This window comes from Schistocerca nitens, chromosome 8 (assembly GCF_023898315.1).
Source record: "Schistocerca nitens isolate TAMUIC-IGC-003100 chromosome 8, iqSchNite1.1, whole genome shotgun sequence".
NCBI classification, from domain to species: Eukaryota; Metazoa; Arthropoda; class Insecta; order Orthoptera; family Acrididae; genus Schistocerca; species Schistocerca nitens.
Genome location: NC_064621.1, coordinates 257775839 through 257793454, shown reverse-complemented (window position 1 = coordinate 257793454; position 17616 = coordinate 257775839). Strand labels below are relative to the sequence as shown.

At 45.3% G+C, this 17616-nt stretch overlaps 1 non-coding gene across 1 annotated transcript; it reads left to right on the top strand.

Moving 5' to 3' along the window:
* Positions 1 to 17543: 17543 nt before the first annotated feature.
* On the top strand, positions 17544 to 17616 carry Trnas-acu (transfer RNA serine (anticodon ACU)). Its single transcript has one exon. It is a non-coding gene; the product is annotated as a tRNA-Ser (tRNA).

Genomic DNA, 17616 nt, shown 5'->3' with positions numbered 1-17616 from the left:
TGCGACGTCGGCATGTATACGTGAATTATCGTTGTCAGTGTCGGTTTGCTGTCGATTCTGATAAGAACTACCCTATCATTGAACTTTTCACAGTAGTACACACTCTGCCCTACCTTCCTATTCATAACGAATCCTACTCCATTACACCACTTTCTGCTGCTGTTGATATTACCCTACACTCATGAATTTGTTGCACTGCTCAAAGCAAGGGCTTTGGATGTGCATTGGCCATGTTGGCTAACTACCCGTTTTCACCGCATGCGAGCTCAGATGCAGCAACAATGTGCGCGTCGCCGGAAACGGGTAAGTCCCAGAGCTGGGAATTTGGATGGCTCATGCTCGCATTGCCTTTGTGCTGAATATGCTCCAGAAAATGGTGGATTGTCAGATACCCTTAAAGCTCTTTGAGACTCGACAATAACTGTCATCAAATATTAATGCAAATCTGAATACATTTGCGATCACAAAAAAAAAATGAGTTGCATCCGGTGACACAATAATATCTCAATCTCTTTAAAGCTAGAGAAGTTGATAACTCCCCAGTGAATAAACATTTTCACAGTGACCCTCTGAATTATCACTTCATGCGATTTCAACAAACGGTATTTCAGATGAGAGCACTGCATTATAACTATCATCCCTGAAATCTACGTATCAGCATCTATTTTATTTATTGATTGTACATCTTTCATAAGGCAAATGATTGTCAGAACATCGTATTCTCCACAGCAAATGAATGCAACATGAATACCTCGTATTTTGTCATATTTGTGTTTTTATTTAATTAATAGTTTACGGTTTTCAAAATGGTTCAAATGGCTCTAAGCGCTATGGGACGTAACTGCTGTGGTCATCATTCCCCTAGAACTTAGAACTACTTAAACCTAACTAACCTAAGGACATCACACACATCCATGCCCGAGGCAAGATTCGAACCTGCGATCGTAGCGGTCGCGCGGTTCCAGATTGTAACGGTTTTCCCAGTGACTTATTTTAAAGGTTGATTGCAAGTGCTACGACAAAAACTGTGCTAACTTGAAAGTGGTTAATCACATATGCTAGCGGACACCACCGTTGTAGAAGAATGCCAAAAGGCACTTCTGACAAGAGGGCCTCAATAGCGGTTTAAACTACATCTAACAACAACTTGTTGTTATGTAACGTGAGCGCAGTTGCGCAAGAATTCCGGCTTATTTGTTTCCCAAGCAGCTATTACCTTTATTTATCGTAAATGGTCTGAATATAAACGAATGTTTGTAACATTTCTTTTATTTAATTACTGTTATAATACATTATTTTAGTGCGGGAAAGTGGAGAAGTGAGTCAAATCACCTCTGTAGCTAGAAAAGGTATACTTTTGGTGTGAATGGCCCTCAGCCAATGAGAGCTGGACCGTGTCGAAGCCTACGGGAGTCAACTGGAAACTGGGAATTTTCGAGTGAAGAACTCAAGAGGGCGACTGCATCACTATATGTGGGTTACGCGTATGATTCGGCTGTATAGGTGATTGTGGGCAGTAAAAGGCCGCTACCATACTTTAATTTTTGAAGGGATTTTGTATTGGGAGAGGTCCGAATGTGCTCCAGGGTAGTCACTTTTGCCGTTTATGGTACTAATGATAGAGAGAGAGAGAGAGAGAGAGTTACTTTTTTTTGTAGCGTGTGTCAGTTTGTGAATCATCATGTTGAACTCTGAATTCTTTTTAGCTGGTGAATATTTCATGAATTGTGAGCACTAAATGGACTTAGTTTTAGTGGGCCTTTGATGACTATTTACTTGGGGATTTTGCTACTATTCTTGTATCGCTCTCAACGGAATTTTACTACATCTGATAAGGTTATTTTCCGTCAGCATTTTAACTGAATATCGTAGGACCACTTACCGTCAATCCGAGAAGTCCTTTCGTGAATAAACTTTATTCAACATATTTCTCTGTCGTCTAAATAAATTGCATGCATTAGAATAGGACCCTTGTTGTTAAATTAACTATTTGCCTTTTATTTTATATTTCTGTGTAATTTATTAATTGTAACCAATGCATAGACAATTTGAGTGTAGAATCACGGCTACAAGTTGCTACATGTAAAAAAAAATTAGGTACTGTCGGAATCGTATCCCCCCACGTTCCTCATTTGGCCGTAGGGCATCATGTAAAAAGTAGATGTTTTATTTGTACAGGAATGGGAAGCAAGATATTGCATCAAGTTGCTTTAATAAATTGTTTGCTGACTTGTGAGTGCTAATATTTAAATGCTTATCTGAGCTGCAGGTCTTTATATCTTCTGCTCAAATGCTGTCATCTGACAGTTACAAAGTGTTATTGAAAGAATCCGCTAAAGGTAAATTTTAATTCTGGTCACAAAAATTCCCGAGACTTGATCCTGCAAGTATTACGCTGCTACACATGATTAAAATCTGCACTGGTCTATCTTTAAAATGACTGTGAGCTCAGTTTCAGTGTATGGACATTTCCTTGGAGTTATTTCGTATGTTACGTGATTAAAAGTAATAATTGACCTATGATACTTTTTTTCTTTTCAGTTTCCATTCATTACTTCCAAGCTATGTATTCGACATCACTGTTACTCTACACCTTAACCACATTACTTCACTCTATTCACCACCTTGTAACAACGAAAGTGGTGTGATACTTTCTTTATTCAATAGCCACTTCTTGGTTATGCCCTCAGTATTCTGACTAAAATCGTTAACTATATCAATACTTCTCCAATACTCTCATACTATTTGCCGTCTTCATTTTCATGTCGAACACTTTCGCTCTGCGTGGCCTCTTCCAGCTCTGTTGTGCTGCTACGACGCTATAGCTTCTTATGTCACTAGTATGATATCTTTAAATGCACCACAAGGCTTCATATTACATTCCAGTGAGTTTAATGTTTCTCTAAACCGTAACTTAATCTTTCAGGTGCTTTGTACAGTATTATCAGAGTTCTAAATCAAAACTGGGATGTGTTCAGAGTGGATTTACCTACCTACACCATAGTTTTAAATATGAGGAATTAGCAAAAGTGTGAGGTGACATCGGGGCTTCCAGTGATATAATCACATTATAGGATACTTCTATAACTGAGGTTTACACTTTCTTCTTGAAAAGTTGCTTCGTACCAATTCATTTACAGAAATCATGTCAGCATATTGGGAGACCTTAGATTCTCCTGGCGTATAAAGTGTTCCATTAACAGCTTCGCCTTGAAAATGGCAGTTGTTTACGAAACCGTCCAGCTGTATCCCCGTTAAGTTATTTGAACATATCAGTATATTTTCTCAACACCTTAGAGATATCCCTTATCAACCATGTGTATTGCTAAATGGTTGCGCCCTTAAAAATCTTCAATTTTACAGCTTTTGGTCTGTTTGTATTGTTTAGAAAAGGAACAGCAATGTTAATAATTTCACAAATTTTATCGATTACAGCTATTGGTCTGATTCTCGTAGTCAATAATCATACACTGATGAGCAAAAACTTATGACCTGCGTAATAACGTGTTGGTCCATCTTTGGAACATAACGCTGCAGCGATTCAGTGTGGCACGGATTCACCAACTCCTTGGGATGTTTCCTATGGTTTGTGGTTATGCGCAGGTCTCGCAGATTGTGGGGCGGTAGTCTGTGAGATCGGACGCCGGGTAGTGAGTGTCTCTGATACGCTTTATTCGGTTCTGATTAGGTAAATATAGTGCAGGAGACGTTAACAAGCATTCACAGTTTGTGAGAAAACAGGACGGAAGGGGGGAAGAGGGAGCCCAGGGAAAGGACAGAGGAAAGGAGGGGGAGTGAGGATCAAAGTTGATAGGATACATGGAGGGAGAGAAAGCATCAGCCGGGAGGGGGGTTGATGGAAGCCACCCTGGGAAAGGAGATGTAGGGTGTAGAGATGGAGAGTAGGGGGGACACAACGGTGAAGACGCGGCAGGGGGTGGGGATGGGAGAGGAGTGGAGCAACCAGGGGGTGAGGGGGTTCAAGACGGCGGGAGGTGTAGAGGATGTGGATATGTTCGAGGAATAGGAGCAGATGGGGGAAAGGAATGAGACCATAGAGGATCCGCATGGGGGACGGGAGGTGTATATGGAAGGCGAGGCGGAGTGCATGACGCTCAAGGATCTGGAGGGACTTATAGAATTTGGGGGGGGGGGCAGATATCCAGTCAGGACTGGCATAACAGAGGATGGGACGGATTAAGGATTTTAGGTGTGGAGGATGGTAGAGGGGTGCAACCCCCATGTCCAGCCAGAGAGGAGTTTGAGGAGTCGGAGGCGGTTGTGGGCTTTGGATTGGATGGAGTGGAGATGAGGGATCCAGGTGAGGTGATGGTCAATGGTGAGGCCAAGGTAGGTGAGGGTGGAGGTGAGGTGGACAGGACGGGCGCAGACAGTAAGGGAGAAATCCAGGTGTCGGAAGGAGCGAGTAGTACGACCTACGATGATTGCCTGGGTCTTGGAAGGGTTGAGTTTCAGGAGCCACTGGTTACACCATGCAGCAAAAAGGTCAAGGTGATTCTGGAGAAGGTGTTGGGACCGTTGGAGGGTAGGAGCGAGGGCGAGGAATGTGGTGTCGTCAGCATATTGCAAGAGGTGTACTGGAGGGGGGGGGGGTGTTGGGGCATATCTGTCGTGTACAGGAGGTAGAGGAGAGGGGAGAGGACAGAGCCCTGGGGCACACCTGCAGAGGGGTAGAAGGTGTGGGAATTGGCATTATGGATGGTAACATAGGGGGGGGGGGGCGGCGGGAGAGGAAGGAGGCCACCAGGCGGATGTAGTTGATATGAAGGGCGTAGGTTTGGAGTTGAAACAGGAGACCGGGATGCCAGACACTGTCGTAGGCCTTTTCGAGGTCAAGGGAGACAAAAATGGCAGAGCGACGGGAGTTAAGCTGGAGGGAGAGGAGTGAGGCGGAGGAGTTGGTCATCAGCAGAGAAGGAAGGTCGAAAGCCACATTGGGTGTTTGGGAGAAGGTGGTTTTGGCGGAGGTGGTGATGGATGCGCTGGGAAAGGATGGATTCCAAGAGCTTGCTGAACACCGATGTGAGACAGGTAGGACGATAGGAAGAGGCATCAGATGGAGGCTTGTTGGGTTTGGAGAACATCAGGATACGGGAGGTGCTGCCTGAGCGAGAGGCAGACGCTTAAGTACTCTATCAGGGGCGCCGCTATTGCCCGCTGGAACCACGTGTTCCACTGTGGTGCCCTCACACTAAAAGCGGGCCCAGGAGGCGCGCGCCGCCACAGCTTAAGGCGCGATGGTGCACAGACCTCTAGGGCCCTTCGACGTCCATGACGTCTGGCGCGGATTCAAATTCCGCGGCGGGCGGTACCAGAAACAGCACTGTACTCTATCGGCAGATCTTTCACAGGTCGCCGTCTGTTCTCCTTTATGGAGAAGAAAAGCCTCCGTTCTCCACGTTTCTGGCGTGGACGCGCAACACCTTGACGCCTAACGCCCTCCTACCACCTTCAGTAGATGTTCAAGACGTAGCACGCAAAGTACTAACCAGCTTCGCTACTTCCGAGGTGTGCGTTTCCAGGTGCCAGGTCATAATAATTTTCCATCAAATTCTCTCGTCATCATATTTTCCGATTTTGACCTGTTCGTCGCTTGAATGGTTCTCTATTCGTCTCTGCTCCGGTTATATAATATCCATACCGAGTCAAGTGCCTGCAACACCGCCAAACACCAATGAATCTTGCGTTGGACAGTGGTCCTAAAGGTCTGGGTTATCAGCGCAAACTAGAGGCATTGATTGGAGAAGGTGCATTGACATTCCATAGTCTTTCAGGTAGCAGTGAAAGTCTAGGGAACTGATATGTAAAGAAAAATTGCGGCCTCTATACTCCAAAGGGAAGCGTAGAACTTGAGTGAACATCCTACCACGGACTGTTACTTACCTCTTCCACTGACACTGGATACGTTGCTTTTACATAAAGAGAAATAACAAGTTGGCCATCGAGACAGTGTGTACATTCTTCTAGATAATTTGACCGTGATAAAGTGCGCAGAGATATCCGTCGGGCTCTTATGAAGAACTCAAGTGTGTGAGGGCAGGGTTTGATAATATCAAAGACCCACGTAGCATGGAGCGATAAGAAGAAGCAAAAGTGAACTTTTGCCTCAGTTAAGTCTAATTCTGTTTTTTATCGGAGTACGTAATTCCCACTGTAACCAAAGCCTGTAATGGACGTTAGAGCGATGGCGCTAACCTGTACGAAACTTGTTAGCTTACTTTTAGTAAAAGAGAGTCTCATCCTAAATATCTTGGTTCAAATGGTTCAAATGGCTCTGAGCACTATGGGACTCAACTGCTGAGGTCATTAGTCCCCTAGAACTTAGAACTAGTTAAACCTAACTAACCTAAGGACATCACATACATCCATGCCCGAGGCAGGATTCGAACCTGCGACCGTAGCGGTCTCGCGGTTCCAGACTGCAGCGCCAGAACCGCGCGGCCACTTCGGCCGGCAAATATCTTGCCCATATGGCGGACACATCTGCAAGACAATAAAATTTGCATAATACTCCCCAAAATCAATAACTAACGGTGCACACAAGATTCAGTATATATACCCTCAAACGTCATCATGGCCGAGGAAAAATTGTCAACGTAGTGCATCGTTCAAGAAAATGCAAGCGTGATGTAACTAAACGGAGAGAAATTGTCAGCCGCCGAAATAACTGCGAGAGCACCAAAAAGAAGCACAGTAGGCCCATTACTGTACCGAATATCTACAAATGGTCAAGTGGATATCTACGGAATGTCCATGAGGGTTTTTGCGGATGAAGTTATTTCATACAGAGAAGTCGCAACACTTGGTAACTGTAATGAAATACAAAAGGTCATTAAATATCTGAATGTATTGTTACAGAGAGATTTTAAAAGTAACAACCACATAAAACAAATCGTGGGCATAGTAGATGTCAGACAGATTCACTGGAAGATCCACATACAGAGGAGGTATTTTACAAAACCCTCGTTTGACCAATGTAGAGCACTTATAAGTTCGTAAGACGAGCAAATCGGTCCGCTACAGGTTCACTTAGCAAGTGCGAATAAGTGACTGAGATGCTCATCTGACTCCTGTCTATATGTTGCAAGAGAGGTGTTGTGCTTCACGGCATGCTTTATTCTGACAGATCAGGAAGCGTACGCTCCGAGGAGAATCAGCCAATGTATTTCTCGCTCCTACGTGTATCAAGTTAAAGGGAAATGAAAGTAAAACAGTAGAGACTGGAGTTCGCATGTGCACTTACCATCAATCATGGTTCGCGAGAACCATTCACGACTGGGGTAGGAAATCGAGGAAGTGATCGTGGAACACGTGACAGCTTGAACCACACATCATCAGTTGGCCTTGCGGAGTAAAGTAGTAGATGTTTTGTAGCAGGTCGCAGGACAGCAATGGAAAATCAGCACCAACACTTCATTGCCCCAGACAGACTTGGCCTCAGTTCTCACTTACAGACTTTATTTTCATCCGTGAATGTCGTGCTGTATACTGTTGGCTAACTTCATATAGTGTTATTTAAATTTCGATTGAGAGTTCAAACGGTTGCTTTTCAGATAGGTTTAAGTAGATCAAATACGATCTGCGCTACGTGATCAAAAGTATCCTGACACCCCCAAAAACATACGTTTCTCATATTAGGTTCATTGGGCTGCCACCTACTGCCACGTACTCCATATCAGCGACCTCAGTAGTCATTAAACATTTTGAGAGAGCAGAATGGGGCGCTCCGTGGAACTCACGGACTTCGAATGTGGTCAGGTGATTGAGTGTCACTTGTGTCATACGTCTGTACGCGAGATTTCCACACTCCTAGGTCGACTGTTTCCGATGTAATAGTGAAGTGGAAACGTGAAGGGACACGTACAGCACAAAAGAGTACAGGCCGCCCTCGTCTGTTGACTGACAGTGACCGCTGACAGTTGAAGAGGGTCGTAATGTGTGATAGGCACACATCTATTCAGACCGTCACATAGGAAGTCCAGACTGCATCAGGATCCACTGCAAGTACTATGACAGTTAGGTGGGAGATGAGAAAACTTGGATTTCGTGGTCGAGCGGCTGCTCATAAGCCACACATCATCTCGGTAAATGCCAAACAACGCCTCGCTTGGTGTAAGGGGGGTAGACAATGAACGATTGAACAGTGGAAAAACGTTGTGTGGAGTGACGAATCACGGTACACAATGTGACGATCCGATTTCAGTTTGTGGGTATGGCGAATGCCCAGCGAACGTCATCTGCCATCGAGCTTTTGTAGTGCCAACAATAAAATTCGGAGGCGGTGGTATTATGGTGTAGTCGTGTTTTGCATGGAAGGGGTTTGCACCCATTGTTGTTTCACATGGCTCTATCACAGCACAAGCCTACAGTACTGTTCTAACACCTTCTTGCTTCCGACTATTGAAGAGCAATTAGGGGATGGCGATTGCATCTTCCCACTCGATGGAGCACCTGCTCATAATGAACGGGTTTGTGGCGGAGTGGTTACATGACAGTAACATCCCTGTAATGGACTGGCCTGCACAGAGTCCCCACTTGAATTCTGTAGAACACCCTTGGGATGTTTTGGAACGCCGTTGAATTCTGTATAACACCCTAGGGATGTTTTGGAACGCCGACTTCGTACCACGCCTCATTGACCGACATCGATACCACTCCTCAGTGCAGCACTGCGTGAAGAATGGGCTGCCATTCCCCAAGAAACCTTCCAGCACCTGACTGAGCGTATGCCTGCGAGTGGAAGCTGTCATCAAGGCTAAGGGTGGATCCACACCATATTTTCCAGCATTACCGACGGAGGGTGCCACGAACTTGTAAGTCATTTGCTACCAGGTGTCTGGATACTTTTGATCACATAATGTATAAAAATTTTATTTGAAACGGATAAGAATAGCCAACTGTCAAGAGAAATCTCATGTTCCCTTAACTTAAGGTTTTAAATCGACTTCATATTCCAAACTGCGAACGTCTTTGTGACAAATAAAAGACATTACCGTTGGAGTTGCACTGGTAGTCCTTCTAAATCGATTACGACTTTCTAGTGAATTTCTAATCTTATTTGATTTCTTCTTTTTCTAATAAGGTAATAGCAAGCGAATTTTTGAGCTATGATCACGATGACGTCATATAATGTCCCAAACATTTTCAAATTAGGTGAGCAACATAAGTACACGATAAAGTATCTCATTGGATCATTCGTTAGTGTAAGTTCTATACAGCATTCTCTAATTAATCAACAAAATACGTTTCAAACTCAAATCAGAATCTTATCGTGCTGAGGTAGCTTCGGAACATGCTGTGTGTGACTATGCATTGCTCTGCTTCAGATTTCATTTTTTGGAATAAGGATCTACACATTTTTGCAGTAGTTGCTTGCTTTCCGGTTACTGAAACTTTACGAATAAATGCCAACAACATTCAGTAAGAAATGTGTTGCTAGCAAGTGCATCACTTGTCGTTCATGGCAAAAGACAGGAATGAATTCGTTTTCTTGCCGGAGATAAAACAGAGATTACACTATAGAGTACCAGTTCTTTTATTGATTTGCAACTATCACCACAGTTTTCCTAAACATATGACTATTTTTACAAATCGTCGATAGTGTTTGTTCATGCATTATGTAGGAATGCTCATTCTTCACAGGTTTTTGCGTAAGTATGTTTCATACGTATGTTTTAAGGGAATCTCTGGATTTTTTTTATTTTACGCCTAGAATCCTATATGTTTTTATACTCACCGAAATTCTTTCTTTCATTGTAAACCACATAGAGATGGCGTTTGTTAAACACTTACAATGGGGAAAACAGTCGTCTGGGAAAATTTCGGCTGACACTCGCTGCACAAATTTATTACATATAGTATCTGCGCCTCCTGTGAATTGTCTGAGCTGTATAAAAACATTGGTGTAGCACGAACGCTAGCGCCACTTCTATTAAAGAAAATACTCCCACAACTGCGACAGTAAGTCATTGTGCAGCTATCAAATGACACACTCCTGCCTCTGATAACGTGCCGATGAAGTCTCCAGATACTGGAGTGGCCGCTTTGATGCTCTGGATGCCTGCTGCATAGTGGGGCTGCATTAATTCACGACAATGTATGGAGAAAAATGAATAGCAAAATTTCGTACGAGGTGGAGGACGTATCTGGCCACGACCTACTCGTGCGAAGAGAGGTGAAAACAGCGCTGAGGAGGCGGAGTCAGTCTCGCGGCAGAGTAAATCGACTGTAAGATTCCAGATATTTTCAGTTGCGAAATGTTGTATATGAACCACCTTTGTTCCTTTTGTATTATTCTGAATGCTTTGGCAGACTAGAGCGTAAAACGTAAGGACCAAAGTAAGTTTCGCATGATGGATCACTGCCAAGTAGCACATACATATGAAACTTGGAGCATCAATGGAGGGAACTGCTGTATTGTGCATTAAGTAACTGAAATAAATACGCAGTAGGAGGAACACGAGTTTGATTTTTATTCAAGCACAATAATTACCCTGAAGTCACCGAGATATGAAGTTCCACTGGACATTTACAAAAGGCAGGAAATAGTCGTTAATATTATCTATGATCATCACAGAGGGCAGTACATTATATGCAAAGCTCCCCCATTCTGAACACAAAGTTGATACAGAGTTCCATTGTTAGGATGTACCACTGCTCCTCCAGCCCCGAACACATCCCACACTCGCTCGATGGGATTCATGTGAGTGCAACGGACAGACCAGTCCATTCGGCGAACAGCCTCTCGTTTCACGAGCTCCCCACCCTGCACTGTTCGATGCGGTCACACATTGTCATAAATAAAAATGAAATCAAGACCGAATGCACTCCTTAAAAGAAGCACATGGGGAAGGACTAGTTGACCGACGAGTTTACCGTGTTCGAAGGTTTGGAGGTCAGTATGCCCACACAACGTTGTGCCTCCCCACAACATAAAAACTCGGACCACCAAAACGATCTTATCAAACAGTTTTCCTGGGTGTGTTAAGTGTTCCTACCTCTCGCCATATGAGGATACGTCTAGCATTGTCGTACATAATAGTCAGTGTGGGAGCTCTTCCAACAAGTGAGAAAGACATTTCTTTGGCAAAATATCGAGAAGCATTGCAAGGTGTTTTCCCGTCACTCCATTAACTCGACGCGTTATAGATCTTGACGTAAAAATACGATATTTGCGTTCCCTACATTATTTGCAATTTTATTTTCATAACTATTATCAGATGTCTAAAAACATTCCACAAAATGTAGAGTAAACATGGCCCATAATGTATATATTATGTAATTGTAAGGTATGTTAGATGTCAAACTAGTGTTCATATCTTTATACACTGAAGAGCCAAATAAACTGGTATACCTCCCCAATATCGTGTAGGGCCCCAGCGAGCACGCAGATGTGCCACAGCACGTGGCAAGGACTCGACTAATGTCTGAAGTAGTGTTGAAGGAAACTGACACCAAGAATCCTCCAAGGCTTTCCATAAATCCGCATCGCAAGGCATCCCAAATATGCTCAATAATGTTCGTGTCTGGGGAGTTTGGCGACCATCGGAAGTACTTAAACATAGAAGCATGTCCCTGTAGTCACTCTGTAACGATTCTACTCGTGTGGGGTGTCGCACTGTCCTGCTGGAATCGCCCAAGTCCGTCGGAATGCACAATAGACACGAATTGATGCAGGTGATCAGACAGGATGCTTACTACGTACGTGTTACCTGTTAGTCATATTCAGAGAGTCGTATCTAGACTATAAAGGATCCCTTATCACTCCAACTACACACGCCCCACACTATTAAAGAGCCTCCACGAGTTTGAACAGTCACCTTATGACATGCAGCTTCGATGGATTCACTAGGTTGTCTCCATACCCGTACACGTCCGTCTGCTCGATACGAGACTCGTCCAACCAGGCAACATAGCAACATATTTCCAGTCATTAGCAGCACAATGTCGGTATTGACGGGCCCAGGCGAGGCCTAAGGCTTTGTATCGTGCAGTCATCGATGGTGCACCAGTGGACCTACGGCTCCGAATGCCCATATCGATGATGTTTTGTTGAACGGTTCGCGCGCTGACGCTTGTTGATGGCCCAGCATTGAAATCTGCACCAATTTGGGGAAGGGTTGGGCTTCTGTCACGCTGAACGATTCTCTTCAGTCGTTGTTGTTCCTGTTATTGCAGAATCTTTTTCTGGCTGCAGCGATGTTCTACCGGATTCCTGATATTAACGCTAAACTCGTGAGTTGGTCGTACAGGAAAATCCCCACTTCATCGCTACCTCGGAGATGCCATGTCCCATCGTGAGCTGACTATAACACCACATTCAAACCTACTTAAATCTTAATAACCTGTCATAATAGCATCAGTAACCGATCTATCAAGTGCGCCAGACACTTGCTTCCTTATATCGGCGTTGCCGAACGCAGCACGGTATTCTATCTGTTTACATATCTCTGTGTTTGAATAAGCATGGCTATACCAGACTCTATGGCACTTTAGTAAAGTATACGTTAGCTTTGCCGAAAATATTAATACCCAATGTAATCAATTTATGCTTACCTGTTGCTGAAGGTAGCCTTCCATTACTTCAGTAGGGGAAGTACACCGAATTTTACTGGAGGAGAGCCGCTGGAGGAAGCTACTGACGAGCGAATGTGTTGGGTAACGGGCAGCTTGGAACATTGTCAGACGACGCGTACTGATCTGTTCAGTTGCAGTAATGAGTCGTTTCTCTTATACAGGGTGGTCCATTGATCGTGACCTGGCCAAATATCTCACGAAATAAACGTCAAACGAAAAAACTACAAGGAACGAAACTTGTCTACCTTGAAGGGGGAAACCAGATGGCGCTATGGTTGGCCCGCTAGATGGCGCTGCCATAGCTCAAACGGATATCACCTGCGTTTTTTAAAATAGGAACCCCTTTTTTATTACATATTCGTGTAGTACGTAAAGAAATATGAATGTTTTAGTTGGACCACTTTTTTCGCTTTGTGATAAATGGTGCTGTAATTGTCACAAACGTATGGCCCACAGTTTTAGACGAACAGTTGGTAACAGGTAGGTTTTTTAAATTAAAATACAGTACGTAGGTACGTTTGAACATTTAATTTCAGTTGTTCCAATGTGATACGTGTACGTTTGTGAACTTATCATTTCCCAAAGTGCATGCTGTTACAGCGTGATTACCTGTAAATACCACATTAATGCAATAAATGCTCAAAATGATGTCCGTCAACCCCAATGCATTTGGCAATACGTGTAACGACATTCCTCTCAACAGCGAGTAGTTCGCCTTCCGTAATGTTCGCACATGCATTGACAATGCGCTGACGCATGTTGCCAGGCGTTGTCTGCGTATCACGTTAGCAAATATCCTTCAGCTTTCCCCACAGAAAGAAATGCGGGGACCGTAGATCCGGTGAACGTGCGGGCCATGGTATGGTGCTGCGACGACCAATCCACCTGTCATGAAATATGCTATTCAATACCGCTTCAAACGCACGCGAGCTATGTGCCGGACATACATCACGTTGGAAATACACTCCTGGAAATGGAAAAAAGAACACATTGACACCGGTGTGTCAGACCCACCATACTTGCTCCGGACACTGCGAGAGGGCTGTACAAGCAATGATCACACGCACGGCACAGCGGACACACCAGGAACCGCGGTGTTGGCCGTCGAATGGCGCTAGCTGCGCAGCATTTGTGCACAGCCGCCGTCAGTGTCAGCCAGTTTGCCGTGGCATACGGAGCTCCATCGCAGTCTTTAACACTGGTAGCATGCCGCGACAGCATGGACGTGAACCGTATGTGCAGTTGACGGACTTTGAGCGAGGGCGTATAGTGGGCATGCGGGAGGCCGGGTGGACGTACCGCCGAATTGCTCAACACGTGGGGCGTGAGGTCTCCACAGTACATCGATGTTGTCGCCAGTGGTCGGCGGAAGGTGCACGTGCCCGTCGACCTGGGACCGGACCGCAGCGACGCACGGATGCACGCCAAGACCGTAGGATCCTACGCAGTGCCTTAGGGGACCGCACCGCCACTTCCCAGCAAATTAGGGACACTGTTGCTCCTGGGGTATCGGCGAGGACCATTCGCAACCGTCTCCATGAAGCTGGGCTACGGTCCCGCACACCGTTAGGCCGTCTTCCGCTCACGCCCCAACATCGTGCAGCCCGCCTCCAGTGGTGTCGCGACAGGCGTGAATGGAGGGACGAATGGAGACGTGTCGTCTTCAGCGATGAGAGTCGCTTCTGCCTTGGTGCCAATGATGGTCGTATGCGTGTTTGGCGCCGTGCAGGTGAGCGCCACAATCAGGACTGCATACGACCGAGGCACACAGGGCCAACACCCGGCATCATGGTGTGGGGAGCGATCTCCTACACTGGCCGTACACCACTGGTGACCGTCGAGGGGACACTGAATAGTGCACGGTACATCCAAACCGTCATCGAACCCATCGTTCTACCATTCCTAGACCGGCAAGGGAACTTGCTGTTTCAACAGGACAATGCACGTCCGCATGTATCCCGTGCCACCCAACGTGCTCTAGAAGGTGTACGTCAACTACCCTAGCCAGCAAGATCTCCGGATCTGTCCCCCATTGAGCATGTTTGGGACCGGATGAAGCGTCGTCTCACGCGGTCTGCACTTCCAGCACGAACGCTGGTCCAACTGAGGCGCCAGGTGGAAATGGCATGGCAAGCCGTTCCACAGGACTACATCCAGCATCTCTACGATCGTCTCCATGGGAGAATAGCAGCCTGCATTGATGCGAAAGGTGGATATACACTGTACTAGTGCCGACATTGTGCATGCTCTGTTGCCTGTGTCTATGTGCCTGTGGTTCTGTCAGAGTGATCATGTGATGTATCTGACCCCAGGAATGTGTCAATAAAGTTTCCCCTTCCTGGGACAATGAATTCACGGTGTTCTTATTTCAATTTCCAGGAGTGTACTTCGCCATTCTGTCATGCAGTGAAACATCTTGTAGCAACATCGGTAGAACATTATGAAGGGAAATCAGCATACATTTCACCATTTAGATTGCCCTCGATAAAATGGGGGACAATTATCCTTCCTCCCATAATGCCGCACCATACATTTACCCGCCAAGGTCGCTGATGTTCCACTTGTCGCAGCCATCGTGGATTTTCCGTTGCCCAGTAGGGCATATTATGCCGGTTTACGTTACCGCTGTTGGTGAATGACGCTTCGTCGCTAAATAGAACGCGTGCAAAAAATCTGTCATCGTCCCGTAATTTCTCTTGTGCCCAGTGGCAGAACGGTACATGACGTTCAAAGTCGTCGCCATGCAATTCCTAGTGCATAGAAATATGGTACTGGTGCAATCGATGTTGATGTAGCATTCTCAACACCGTCGTTTTTGAGGTTCCTGATTCTCGCGCAATTTGTCTGCTGATGATGTGCGGATTAGCCGCGACAGCAGCTAAAACACCTACTTGGGCATCATCATTTGTTGCAGGTCGTGGTTGACGTTTCACATGTGGGTGAACACTTCCTGATTCCTTAAAGAACGTAACTATCCGGCGAATGGTCCAGACACTTGAATGATTTGGTCCAGGATACCGGGCAGCATACACAGCACACGCCCGTTGGGCATTTTGATCACAATAGCCACACATCAACACGATATCGAGCTTTTTCGCAATTGGTAAACGGTCCATTTTAACACGGGTAATGTATCACGAAGCAAATACCGTCCGCACTGGCGGAATGTTACGTGATACGACGTGCTTATATGTTTGTGAGTATTACAGCACCATCTATCAAAAAGCGAAAAAAGTTATCCATGTAAAACACTCGTATTTGTTCACGAACTACACGAATATGTAATAAAAATGGGGGCTCCTATTTTAAAAAACGCAGTTGATATCCGTTTGGCCTATGGCACCACCATGTAGCGGACCAACCAGAGCCATCTGGTTTTCCCCTTCAAGCTAGACGAGCTTCGTTCTTTGTGGTTTTTTCGTTTGCTGCTTATTTCGTGAGATATATCAATGAACCATCGTGTATCGCCGCAGATGTAACATTTCTGAGGCAGTGTAAGGTTAAAGTTGCTAGGTCCACAATTTCTAAAAAGTACTGCAATCATGTTGTTTACAGAACAGCAAGATGATGAGCTGGAGCTTAACTTGTTGTAAGAGAAATGAAACACTCCAGCGTCTTGGCCGATTATTGCTCACACGTCTGTCCATTATTTGGAAGGGAGGAACGTTTTATTTCTTTAGAACTGTAGCACTGAGTTAAGTTAAAGTTGATAATCTTGGTAACTATTTGGAACAATATAGAAGTCTTACAAAAACTATGCTAGGGTCAATGGACTATCTATTTCCTTAACATTTTCATCGTTTCGTACGTTACTTTGTTGCTTGCAAAGTATTTTATATTCGTTTTCAGTTCTTTTGTCGGACATGCAGTATCAAAAATGGTTCAAATGGCTCTGAGCCCTATGGGACTTAACATCTGAGGTCATCAGTGCCCTAGAACTTAGAACTACTGAAACCTAACTAACCTAAGGACATCACACGCATCCATGCCCGAGGCAGGATTCGAACCTGCGACCGTAGCAGTCGCGAGGTTCCGGACTGCAGCGCCTAAAACCGCGTGGCCACCGTGGGCGGCACATGCAGTATCAACTAGAAATACTTGCACCAGGCAGTTGTTCCGTACGACATCTTCGTAACTGGATGAATTTCTGTTCCACACTGCTATTCGATTATTCCGGTAAAGTAAATGTAAGCCCCCCCTCCCCCCTTGCTTTAAAATGGAGAATGGTTGCAGTGACATTAGTTCACCATCAATTAACTACAAACAGCTTGTGTCAGAAAGTTTCGATTTGTTTGCACTTCATATTGAACAAACTTAATATTTGTGACTGTAGTAGTGTAGAAATTATGGTTACCCGCCAGGGTAGCCGATAGAGCTAATGCGCTGTTTCCTGGAGCGTAAGCACGCCGGCCCCGGATCGAATCCGCCCGGCGAATTAACGACGAGGGCCGGTATGCTGGCTTGCCTGAATGTGGTTTTTAGGCGGTTTTCCCTATCCCACTAGGTGAATACTGACCTGTTCCCCGCGTTCCGCCTCAGTTACACGACTCACAGACATTTGAAGACGTTCGCACTATTCCATGGCTTACACTAGATGCAGACAGCTGGGGTCCTTTCGGGGTGGAGGCAGGAAGGGCATCCGGCCACCCTCTGAAACTAACACTGACAAATCAATAGTAACACTGCCGGCCCCGCTTTGAAGTGGGACCAAGGCCCCAAGAAAGAAAGAAAATTATGGAAATCGTGGTTGATTGTATCATCCTTTTCCTCAGTAAAGCAAACGGTGGAAGCTAGTGACAGGATCAGCCAATGATTTTTGTCTTACGGGAATCTGAGTAATGAGGATAATGGGCGACGGCACCGCATCTGTAGCAGTGGATCAGTTCAGAACTTGGATCTGAAGGGTGGCATCCTAGAGAAGTAAAGGCAGTTGTATTGACATAAATGACCAGATGGCGTAGTGGTCAGCGCACCTTCCTACTAAGCAGGAGATCAAGGTTCGAATCCTGGTCTGGCACA